This window comes from Lissotriton vulgaris, chromosome 4_1, assembly GCF_964263255.1.
Source record: "Lissotriton vulgaris chromosome 4_1, aLisVul1.2, whole genome shotgun sequence".
Classification (NCBI taxonomy): Eukaryota; Metazoa; Chordata; class Amphibia; order Caudata; family Salamandridae; genus Lissotriton; species Lissotriton vulgaris.
Window position 1 is genome coordinate 604,835,567 of NC_141691.1, and position 12,504 is coordinate 604,848,070.

A 12,504-nucleotide genomic window follows, 5' to 3' on the forward strand; every position below is an offset into this window, starting at 1 on the left:
CGGAAACAGGAGCCTCACCTCGCAGGGACCACCAGCTCCTGACAGGAGAGCTTCAGCCCTTGCTGCTCAGGTATGTGAATAGAAGATCTCAGTCCTCTATGCCTCAGGGGTGGATGATGCACTGACGGACAGACTCCCAAGACCACAAAGCACAACGAGGACTTTCTCCAGAGGTACCTCCAAATTTCGCTCTACTTCTAGGAAAATATTCTAATAATTAGCTACTTATCTCTTCCAATAAATTGGCATCGTTATCCAGCACACAGCTCCACTAAAGTACACATGAACTCTTCGCTCTGCATTTAGATGATGCTGTTACGTCTAAGGAAGTGAAGCTACAGCCCTTGGCAGCTGCAAAAAGTAGACAATTTCACGCTCTGCTTCATGATATTAATATTCATGGCAATGATGACTTTCGGTGCAAAGTGATTTACGCTGTGTGTCCTGGTGTGCCTTCCCGTGCAAGTGCAGTGACAACGCGACAAACGCGCGCACAAACTTTGAAATGCATCAAAAGCGGGATTGGGCCTTCGCACACACGTCAAGTACTCATTCACAGACATGAAATCCAGGGCAATGAGAAGTACATTCATTGATGCAATAACTAAATGTTCGAGTGAAAACAAAATAAATACTGAGGTAAGCAAGTGACCTATACCAGTCAGGGAAAAAACTCAGTGTGTGTCATGGACAAGCTATGACTAACTCACTGAAGCTCACTACAACCTCAAAACACGAGCAAAAAGGAAAGAAGGTTACCAAAGCAAGGTTACAGTAATTACTTGTCTCTTGTCATGATGAACAGCGTGTTACGCACAGCGCATGCGCAGTTCCTCTCACAAAGGCTTGGGCCCATATTACATAACCAAAAAAAGCCACCTTCCTCCACCAAGCAGAAATACCCATAAGAAAGAAGTATTATGCATGGAAATTCCTAATTTTTAGGTTGAGCGTGGGCAGCGAATGCGCTGCTCTGCGAGGCATGCTGTATTCGAGTATGAACTTGAAGCTCCACCCACTCGCCGCCATATTTTTCATTGCCTTGTGTCACTGTCCCATGTAAATGCTGGCTTCTGATTCGTTAATTGGCTTGTTAGTCCCTCTTTAGTACCGCCTTGCCTTCATTTGTAACCTCCCATGATGACTGGCCCCTTTAATTCAGTTATTACACAGTATGTCTGTAAAGCACTATTTTCTTTAATGGGTTTCTCCTACTGCAGGCCTGACATACTTTACTGCAACTTTCAGCGCGCCATGCACACTTTCACTTTCCAAGCAGCCCATCCCATTCCAAGCTGCACGTGGCGGTTGAGGTCTCGCATTTACAGGAGTTTAAGCTATTGGCAATGTAAATGACAATGCCTTTTATTTATGTGTTAATTATCAAAACAGATAAATAAAAGGAATTGTGATTTACAATGGCAATAGCTTAAACTCTCACAAAGGTGAGACTTATTGCATTGCAAATGCTTGTTTAGGATAGCAAGGGAAAAAGTGCAGAGTGCTCCAATTTCCCACCTCCCTGACCATTTCCACCTGAGTTTCCATCTGACCGCTAGGCAGCTCTGTCTCCGTCGTGCAGAGGGGGCAATATGGCACACTCCACCTATAGGGCCTCAAGTGACAACACCCACAGAGGGGAAGAAAGCCTCACCCGCGAGATGCATCCTTCACAAATAACATCGGTTGTCAGGGTGACCCACTAGGATCCCCCACAAAAATTGCCCAGAAATAAGACTCACAAAGCTGGTTTTAATCAGGACGTGTTTAGTCGTTGCCACTAGGAACACAATCACGGCTCATCATTAGGTACCAGGCAGAAAGGCAGTGCAAGACTACGTCTGAATGTGGGACAGATAACCCATGCAAATGCGGTCTTGGTGACGCTCAGATGAAAGTGGGTGAATTTCGAAACAGGCAAAACTTGCCTATTTTTTAGCCCGTGGGGCAGAATTAGGGTTACTCCATACACAATTTCTTTTAAGAACACTGTGAGAAGGTGAGCAATTTAATTACATTATTGATAAGTGGATTAAGGTAAATTGCCTGCACCACTGACCGTGCTCTTGAAAGCATCTTCCCAGCAAGGATGTGTGTGTGCGACACCTGCCTGCAGGGTCCCCCAAACACCCAAGCAGACAAGTGTCACACACAGGTTTTCCGGTTTGGAATTCTCTTCATGTTCTGACAGGGGCCAGACAGTGTAATCAATAAAATGCAATTATTTTAAGGCAATTACCTTACAAGGCCTCTGACAGTGCTAGGTAGCCCAATACTCCCTATTCCTTGTGTTACTCTCAGTGCAGAATGGGAAATACCTGCTTAAATAAAGCTTTAAAAGGCAGGTGAGCAGGCTGTTGCGTGCTTATCTAGGTTCCTGATCGATACTGTGACCTTATGCCCCTATTCGGCTATAAATCCATTTATTCCCTATATTGGCATAACCGTTCAAGTACGATTTACTGAATAGTCATCTCTGGCCTCACACGAACAGAGCCACATTCCAGCATGACTCTCTGCTACTTCCTTTGCGACCAATTAGTGCAATGACAGAGCAGCAGTCACTATCTGATATTCCTAGATAACACTCCGAGTTCTTCAACAAGATAAAAACTCAGCAAACCTGGAAATCCCCGCTTGCTATGTTTTGATTAGTAATGGAACTCTAATGAGCAACTGATAACTGTCACTTCCTAGTGACATCTTTAATTGACGTCTTATGTCCAGCAAACTTGCGTCAAACCCGGCACCTGTCAGGTATAAATATTACCAACGTTGCCTTAAGCAATGCGAAGCTGTGAGCTGTGAGCTGGGAGAGATACGAACTGTGAGTTCGTTCCCTGTTGCTGATGCCTGCATGACCCTGTGTTGGTAAAAACTAGCACTCTGTCGCTGCAGCCTGCTATCCTGTGGTGGTGAAGCTGCTGATTACCATTATCGCCGCTACAGCGCGACCTATGGTGCAGTACGCTTGAGGAGCCGTGCAGCCGTCCTCTGCGAAGACATCCAGTCCAGCTGCCCGCGGACGCTGTCACCCCTCCTTCCTCGACGCGCTGAGAGAAGCGAGCTGCATTTCTCGTGCAGAGAAATCCAGTCCCGGCGCTTCCGGTTTACCCTCGCAGGTGACTGGGATATCGAGAGAGACCCCTGAAGGAGATACCAATCCTCCATCATTCTATTCAGAGGTATGGTGTTGACTAAACCCTTAGACGAGAATTCTTGAAACAAACCTTGGCAAAACCAACTTAACTTAAGCTACTTACTTACTCCCCTTCTCACGTGTTAGGCTTAGGTCAGGCACACTGGGGTAGGCTTAGTTAGAAGCACCAGTTGAGTATGTTAGCCTAATGTATATATGACTGTATATATGTTTTATTACTTTTAAACCATTGTATGGCTAAGAAACCATATCAATGCTTTTACAGTTCTATTTCGCAATACTTATCTTACTGTACGTACTTTTTATAATAACAGTTATTGCAATTGTGGCAATACATTTCTCTTGTACGAGAAGAAAGACTGTTCAATAAATGTTAACCTTTTATTGATAAACGCCCGTCTCTCTATTCTCTACATACTGTGAAAGTAAACTGCACTAGACTGACTGAGTGAAATCTATGTCTATTGTTTCACACGACCCTAGAGATCGACTCTTGATCTGAGGAGCAAAGTTGTCATGTTGCACGGTTGTTGGAAAACTGAATCCCTTATTGTCTGTGCCAAGGAAGCTGATCACTTCCTATGCAGAGAAGAAAGTTTCCAGTGACCTCTGAGCTAGTTGGTAACACAACCCAATTAAGTTTAGCATAGTCAGTGGAGGCCTGGAATATCCGCAGTTCCACGTCGATACTACTGTTTATGTTATTCCAATGCGCAGGGCCTAGTGGGAAACTAGGAACTACACTACATGGCGCCCTAACGTTTGGTAAGGCGATAAACTAACGCAAGACTTGTAGAGTAACTCAGTCGTGCATATTTCACACCCCTTTCTCCCGTAAATACTCCAATAGACGTCTGGAGTGGGTGAAAGGTTAAAATCCGCCCGACCTTAGTAGGAAGAGATTCCTATGTAAAGTTCTGGTTTATTCAACGTTGAAGGATACAGTGTTCCAAAATATTGTGCACCTAATCTTTGTCTCCTTGGAGACCTACTCTGCAAACCTCGCATTTTTACAATGCCAGAAAACGGAACCAATGAGGCCGCAGCAGATGCGACTCAGCGAGGTCCCGAATACACAGACCCGGGTGCTATTATCATCCCGGTCCAGTTAAGAAGATCTATAACTTTAAAACTTATAGAACACGGACTGACACCTCAAGGTGGTACAGTAATTTTCGTGATAGAGGCTCACGAGTATCGGCAGACAGAGGTATTCTATTCATGGATAAACTTTCCAGCGGTAAACGCTATAACACAAGAGTTTCACTATTACAAAATAGAGGAACCTCCGGGAGAGTACGCTCCTTTCGAGGAGATTGAAATCCCACTTAAATTTCAAGAGCACCTGCTCTGGTTTAATGGCGCCCTAAAACATAATGATCACATAACTAGGCTCGGTCCACTAGGTAGACCAGGAGCCACGTGGCCGGTTCTAGCCAGCTACACACCACATCCTGACATTGCAAGAATGTCTAGAGAAGAGCTGTTAGCACAGCTAAACACATTAATAAAAATACATAGGCAATTAGTCCAATATGTAATGCGGACTGCAACAGTCCAGCCAGCTGTTAATACACCACAGCTGACCCCTCATCAGGGGAACACAAATAAAATTACACCACAGAACATACAGTCATGTCTTGGTAAAACACCCGTAAAACGGGAACAAATTCCTTTCTGGTTAGCCCAGAAAATCACTCAAATAGAGGCAGTATTTCCTGATACTACCCCTATTGAGAAACACAGAATCTTGACCATCTGCCTTCCTATGGGAATCGCACCACACGTGGAGGACTGTGACACTTGGGGTACAGTCTTTGCTTCCATTTACACAAAAACACACGGTGTTCCGTCTATGGCGGTAATACCAGAAGTGCTAAAACAGATTCAAAATGAATTCGGTCCAGAGCCCGCTTTAAATCTAGGTATGAAATTACTGAAAGACTTCAAGCAGGTCACGGCTATATTATTAGCCAACGTAAAGGGAGAAGCAGCATCTGTGGCGATTCGCCAGAAGTTGAGGGAAACAGATATAAAAGATCCTGTTGAGCTTGCAAAAATCATAGAAAAATGCTATGAAGAATTAGGTAGAGACAGCTTGGGTGGAAAACCAGTTAAGCCCCAGCTGCTCGAAAATCCAGAAAAATTATTTATTAAAAATAATTCAAACACTCCTAAAAAGAGCTGGGATGGAAATAAACAATTCACTCCCAAGGAAAAAGTTTTCCAGTCCAGAGGAAGGTCTCCTCGACGAAGGGAAAGAACTCCGACTCGAGAACGCCAGTCTCCCCAGCGGGAGCCCTCTGAGAAAAGATATAACCTTAGAAATAGGGATAATATAAAAAAACCTGATAGATATCAAAGTATTGATACACGTCCCTCTCGATCTTTTCCACAGAATTCGGAAAGAAGAGGACGGTCAGACCCAGGAGAGCACACCAAGTCCAAAGACAAGGAACCTGCTCAAAATAAGAAATCTCAATTTCAGAAAAAGAAGGTAGCCAGTATTAGAGTAATCAACGATGCCGAGAATACTGAGGACACAGTTGAAAAACGGGGAGTGGGCATTGACAATGTTGGACAGTGCAGCAGAAATCAGTATAGCGCGCAAGATCTTGATGAGTCATCTGGAGACAGTGGACACGAATGAATTCATTCAGGTTGAAACTGCCGACGCCAGACTTAGCGAGCCCCATAAAATATACGAAATAACATTGCGTATAGAGGGTGATAAGACTAGGAAAATTAAGGGTCTATTTTGGGATAAGCTCTCAAAAGGCTATGATATTCTGTTAGCTGAAAAAGATTGGCCCCCAGAGTTTGTCAGGGAGTGCCCTCGTGGCGAAGGCACCTGCATTATATAAAAATCATGTAGGATGGGATGAGGATTCTACGCCTCACAAAATCCAACTAAAAAGTGAACCAACTGCCCAACGGCAGTATCCCATAAAGCAAGAAGCTAAAAAACAAGTCAGGGAGATCTTAGATCAACTTGAGTACCAGGGGGTGATTGAAATATGCACCTCTCAAATGAACAATCCTTTGTTTCCTGTCTCCAAGCCAGACAATTCATATCGTCTAGTTTTGGACTACAGACACCTTAATACATGTTGCAAAACGTTTGCAGTACAAAACTCGCATAGTGCAGCCCTAATGAATAACATAGTTAGGAAAAAATATAAAACGACATTAGACATTTCTAATGGTTTCTTTTGTCAAAACATTGCACCAGAAAGCAGATACTTGACCGCTTTCTCCGCATTTGGGTCACAGAAAAAATTCTGTCGACTCCCACAGGGGTTCAAGAACAGCCCAGGACTATTCTCAGCTAGGGTAACAGAGTTACTACAAATCTATGATGATGAAGCATTATCTTACGTAGATGATATTTATCTCACAGACGACGACTTGGATACTCACTTGAAAAGAGTGAACACCATTATACTTGGGTTCGCAGCAGAGGGTTACAAATTCAACTTTAAAAAGTCCCGAATTGCCCATCTGACAGTACTATTTTTAGGGTACGAATTATCAAGTGAAGGGAAAAGCCTAGCGGACAACTTCTTAGAGAAGTGCGCTGTACTCCAAGCTCCAAAAACGCTGAAGAATTTACAATCAATACTAGGTTGTCTGAATTTCGGAAGAACTTACATACTAAATTACGCAGAGAGGGTTAAACCTCTCTACGAACTAATAAAACCTGATTTAAAACAAATCAATTGGACTCAAAAACACACAGAAATTTTGAGATCACTGCAAACAGACATGTTAGCAAAAACAAAATTAGATACGCGTGACAACACGATCGATCTTGTAATCCGAGTCATCCCAGGAAGATGCGGATTCACGTACCTGACCTCTAATGAGGGAGAAAAGGTACCAATTTCAATTAAATCTCACTTGTACACACAAGCAGAAAAAGCATTCAGTCGCACAGAAAAAACTGTGAACGCAGTGCAAATCGCATTAGCAAATGAACGAGAACTAGCACACGGCAAACGGATTAATATCCTTACAGCGGAATCCGCCTTCGAGGCGCTATTCAGCCCAGTAAACCTGCCTACAGTGTCACTAGATCCGAAATGGATACAGTGTATAGATTCTCTAGGAGCGGAAGATGTGAAATACTATTTCGCCCCGCAATACAAAGAACTGAATGATTTAGAATATGAAGAAGAATATCCTCTGCCAATCGAAATTCTGCCTCTCCCACAATACGCATGTATAATCTATACAGATAGCTTTGTACAGCATTTCAACGTAGAGAGTAAATCCTACAATGCAGCATGTGCGATCATTAAATGTCGTTGGCTGTGCGGTAAAATCAAACCGAAAATAACAAAAACTGAATCTGTAAGAAACTGTTCGGTTCAGAGAACTGAAATCAGATCTTTAAAGATGGCGCTCGAAAATGCAGAACGTGAATTCCCGACACTTATAGTGTGCGATTCTCATTTTTGCGTCAACTCTTACAACAACAAACTGCAGAGTTGGTTCGAAAACGACTTCAAAGATGACACAGGTGCCACAATAAAGCATAAATTGCTCTGGAACGAGGTAGCTCTTTTAAGTAAAGAACTACAAAAGACTCACGTGATTCACGCACAGAGTCTTCAGCGTGATGGCGTTCACGTTGCAGGGAATTCATTGGCTAATACAGCCAAAGCGGAAGCAACTAAACCGGCTTCCGTAGCCACAAAAAAGCGTACAGATAAATACATAGACGGGGAAACCATGCTGGCAGTAAAAACGACCGTAAAAGGCGACTGTGCAGCACTACCCGTAAACTATCCACTCAATTATGCATACATAATCGATGCAAACTCCGTTCCTTTTGCTCGAATCCCTGGAGTGGGGGATAGAGTAATTCCAAACATGAACAGGAGAATATTTTTAATAGCAGACGCACACATGGGTTTGGGTCTAAGGCACAGAGAAATCAAGGAATCACTGACTGAATTACAATCAGTATTCTGGTGGCCGGGAATGAGTGTAGAACACCAAATATATGCAAACAACTGTGAAAACTGTAATAGGGATCGCAGTAGCGAACCCTGCTACCGGCTACCAGTCAGAAAGAGCGTACCGCTGCCTACACCCCATCCTGCGTCCTATTAACAGTTAAGACGAAAAGCACTTAAATAATGAGGCCTCCAGCGCTCGGCTGACGCTAGAACGGTTATAAAAGATTTGCGAGTCCATATCGGCATATGCGCAATTACCACGTTCCATTCTGACCAGGGTCCTGCTTTCAGCTCTCGAGCTTATGGGGGGGCCATGGCTAGCATGGGAATTGGGTTGCGGTATTCTTGTCCATCGCACAAGTGTGGTAGAAAGAAAAAGCCGGGATATAAAGCAATCTATAACAGCGAAGGTATTAGGTTCAGGCGCTGGGTGGGTCAAACATTTAATAAGTGTCCAGACTAGTCTTAACAACATGCCAAGAAATTCTCTAAAAGGTTTCAGCCCATACGAACTATTGTTCGGAATTAGAATGAACGTTCAGGACCTCGATAGTCAGATGTCAGTGGTACAAGAAGAAAAAACGCAGTTTGAAGTAAAAGACCGTTTGGCTGTTTTACAGGAACTGAATGAAACAAGAAAATCATTAAGCAACATAAAGTTAAAGCAACAGCCAAGTACCACTGACGAGGCACCACCCGCAACAGCCCCAGCAAGGCCTGTCTGGATTCCAAAGATTGGGGATCTAGTCAGAGAAAAGATCGCGGTTAAGAAGGAATTTGGGCCTTCTTACAGAAAAGCAGTACCTGTCTTGGCAGTCACCGGAACAAGATCAGTTGTGCTACCGCCCCTTGCTGGTAAAAAGGAGAACAGAGTCGTGTCTATCGATCTGATAAAACCACAAGCATGTGGCCTATAATCAACAGTAGGCCCAGTGGACTCCCAAGAAACAACAGAATACCCAAAGTTGCAACAATCCAAGAGGTTCAAACTGAAAGACTAATCACATTCGATCAGCCTGCAGTGCACAATGAAGGACTATGCAATAATGCCATGGAACTCGTGCCTCTTGAAACACAGATTGAAACAGTTCGTCAAGAAACAACACCAGTCTACAATGATGTGGCATCAGAAAGTGCTACCGAGAGACAGATTGAAAGAACAATCCCATCAATTAACAGAACTGCCTCTGGTTATTTCATCAACTTCGACAACTTCTCTGAAGATTTTAACGACCACGAAGTGATGCCAGAAACAAAAAAGACTTTTAAAGAAAAAGCAACGGAACTCTTTCATCAACTGAAGGAAATCGACCTAATTTCCCCTTGGCTAGAGTTCTGGTTTGGTCTAGGTGTATTTTTCCTCCTGCTTTGGCTCATCATGGTACTGTGTTTGGGAAAATTCATTGAAGGAAAATATATTACAATGGACACAGCAAGTCAGAACATCAACCTAGTCCTGAGACCACACAGATCATCCCACGTGAAGAAAAGAGAACTGTCAACAGTAAACGTCACAGCAATTCCAATACCTGGTGGGGTAGTATGGGAGAAAACAGACTATGAGATCTATGGTCCGGTCGAAATCCTGAAGTATCCTCATCAACTAAAGGTTTCCTTAAGTGACTTTGTGACTCCTAGTACATTCTCTGATGATTGGGACTTTAACAGTATTAATGACATGATGTCTGATTTAGTAATGTCAGCTAGATTCACAGATCATGATTATTTACAAGGTTCATCTAGTTATGAGCAGTTATTCTGTTATACCCACTATGGGGATCATTACTTGCATAAATCTGCACAGCCTAGAAATGTTTTTATGTATAATCAATGGGAACATTGTGCTACACCACCTAAAAGCAGTTCTAAAGCATTTTTTGAGAAATTCAAATACTTCTCAGGGTTTAACACCAGTGATGCAGAAACGTATTATTACAAACTGTTAGATAAAACAGGAATGAAAACAATGCTGACAAATTCTAAATTGATATATTCAGAAGCATTTTATGACAAAATGATGACATTTGGTTTTGATTATTGGAAAAATAATATTGAAACGAAAACAATTTGGGGTACAAAAGATTGGCAGGTACAAGGCATTGAAGCACTATTTAGAACCTGCATGATACCAGAACAAATGTTATTTTTAAATGACACTGTACACCAAACATCTTGTCTTGGCCTAGCTAAGATCAAAGAAATGAAAACACCGTCTATACCAAAGCCAATACCTGAAAATGCAACAGCTGATATTGAGTTAGACGTGTCACAAATTTTACATTTCAACAGAACACATCCTGATTGGAAAAAGTGGTTAATCTGGCCTACAGACACAAATAATTGTCAAGATAGGTTCCTGAATAAAACACAGGGGTTAAAAATGACCAGATTAGACCCTAGATATTCCCAGAGACAACATCCAGGGATTATAACAACATACAGTGTAGGGAAACTCTGCCTTGAATGGCTAACTACATCCACACTGGCTGAAATTAAGCAACACTTGTCTTTGCTAAAAGATGGTGCTGATTTGCGCGACTTCATTCTTGGACCACGCAAACAGCGTCAAAAGCGTTTCATAGCGACCAGTATCTATGCTACTTACAACGAGGCTTGGAAAGTAAAGCAAATTGAAACTGCTGAAAAAATACGAGAAATTGATCGTATTAATTTGGAGAAATCACTTTCTGTGGTAGACAATGGGTTAATGACTGTCTTCCAGAATATATTCTTTGGACAATATTGTATCCTCTGCCTTTGATGTGATAGACAGAGATTTGCTAATGTTACAACATGGCCAGTCTCAATTACGCTCTATTATAGAATTAGGCTGGACGCTGCAAAATCTTCGTTCAGGCTATGTGCCTTGGCGTTTGATAAACACAACGTCATTATTTTCCAGTTTTAACCTTACTGATAAACAGATCAGTTTGGCACAGAAAGGAGCAGAATATACAATCCTGAGCATCGAAAAACTCGAGAGATTACCATTGACAATGTCAGAGAGTCCTGTCATTGAATGGATAATACACGGAATTATCACAATTCCGATTACAACTTTCCGATTTAAAAAATGCCTTGAGTACATACCTGCTGGCCAATATGAACAATTGGGTAAAGGATATGTGAAATCCGAATGGAAATTACCATACGCTCATTCTTGCTATAGTGACAGCGACAAAAATGTATTTCTTAGTGGTAACAACTGTAAACACTCACTAAGCGGTATACTTTTGTGTCAGGGTATTAATTTACACGGAGCATGTGATGGAAATTCAAACAACCTTTCATGCCACCAGCTAGTCACACCTGCAACTCAGATAGAGCCCTTCTTTATGCAACTTTCAAACGGGAGTTACATTCTTAGAACGGATCACAGATGTTGTGGCCTGACGCCCGGAAAAAGTTATCTAATACAAGTAACGTCCATGGTCAAATGTTGTATGCAAGCATTGTTTCCGAGCGGGCCTCCAGACATAGTGACTCCCCTCTGGCCTCGTCTGAATCTCTATTCTATACGAATTGATACATTAAGCAAAATGAAATCTGTACTTTTACAGACAACCGTGCCTATAACGTCATCTAAAGAGACGTATGATCTTCTAGTCGCAAGGACGGCTACTGAAGTCCATGACCTTTTATCAACAAATTGCCCCGTGCATTTCGTAGAAATGTTCAGCCAACTCCTTAACATGTCTAGTGCAACAAGCATCCCAGGCATATTTAAGACAGTCTTTACGGGACTGCTAACACCCTTCCAGGCAATTTTGGGAATCTTTCCTAATTTTGTGCACTCCATTTTTGGCGGCATTCCACTATTTTTGGGACTCGTTGCAGGGATTCTATTTTTGACCATCCTGCTACGTTATGGCAAGCCTCGCCTCAGACATAGCTCCCATGGGAATGGAAGAGACAATCCAAGCAATGCGCTACAGGGACAGGATAACTAACGTCCTAGGATTGGCCAGGCTGAGAGATCTAAACATGACCTGGTTCCTTTCATTCAGACCGATATGGCAAGATTGCATTTTACCTGTGCTACGGTGTATGCTTTGCGGCGATGAATGCGTGTTGGACATCTGTCTTTCACTTCCATCAGCAGTACCAATGGACGTCGATACTTTGCTAAGTCCAATAACGGCTCACGCATTGTGTTGTCCCTAGCGGCTACCAATCCTGATGACGGCATTCGTGGAGACTCCTGTACTACAGCCAAGTGGTAACAGTGGAGCGAGTGACAAAAGCAACATCATCCAGGTACAACGTTCTGTGAGCATTGCTGGTCCTGCCTTCGATGACAGCAATCATTCTCACACCTGCCAAGTTACAGCGCTATCTAATTTGGTTGAACTATCACCTGATTTTGTAGACCAATTCTTT

At 42.7% G+C, this 12,504-nt stretch overlaps 1 protein-coding gene across 3 annotated transcripts in view; it reads right to left on the reverse strand.

Annotated features, from left to right (window-relative positions):
• ELMO1 (engulfment and cell motility 1) overlaps nt 1-12,504 on the reverse strand; it is a 1,507,126-nt gene that overhangs the window by 402,169 nt on the left and 1,092,453 nt on the right. The window lies entirely within an intron of this gene.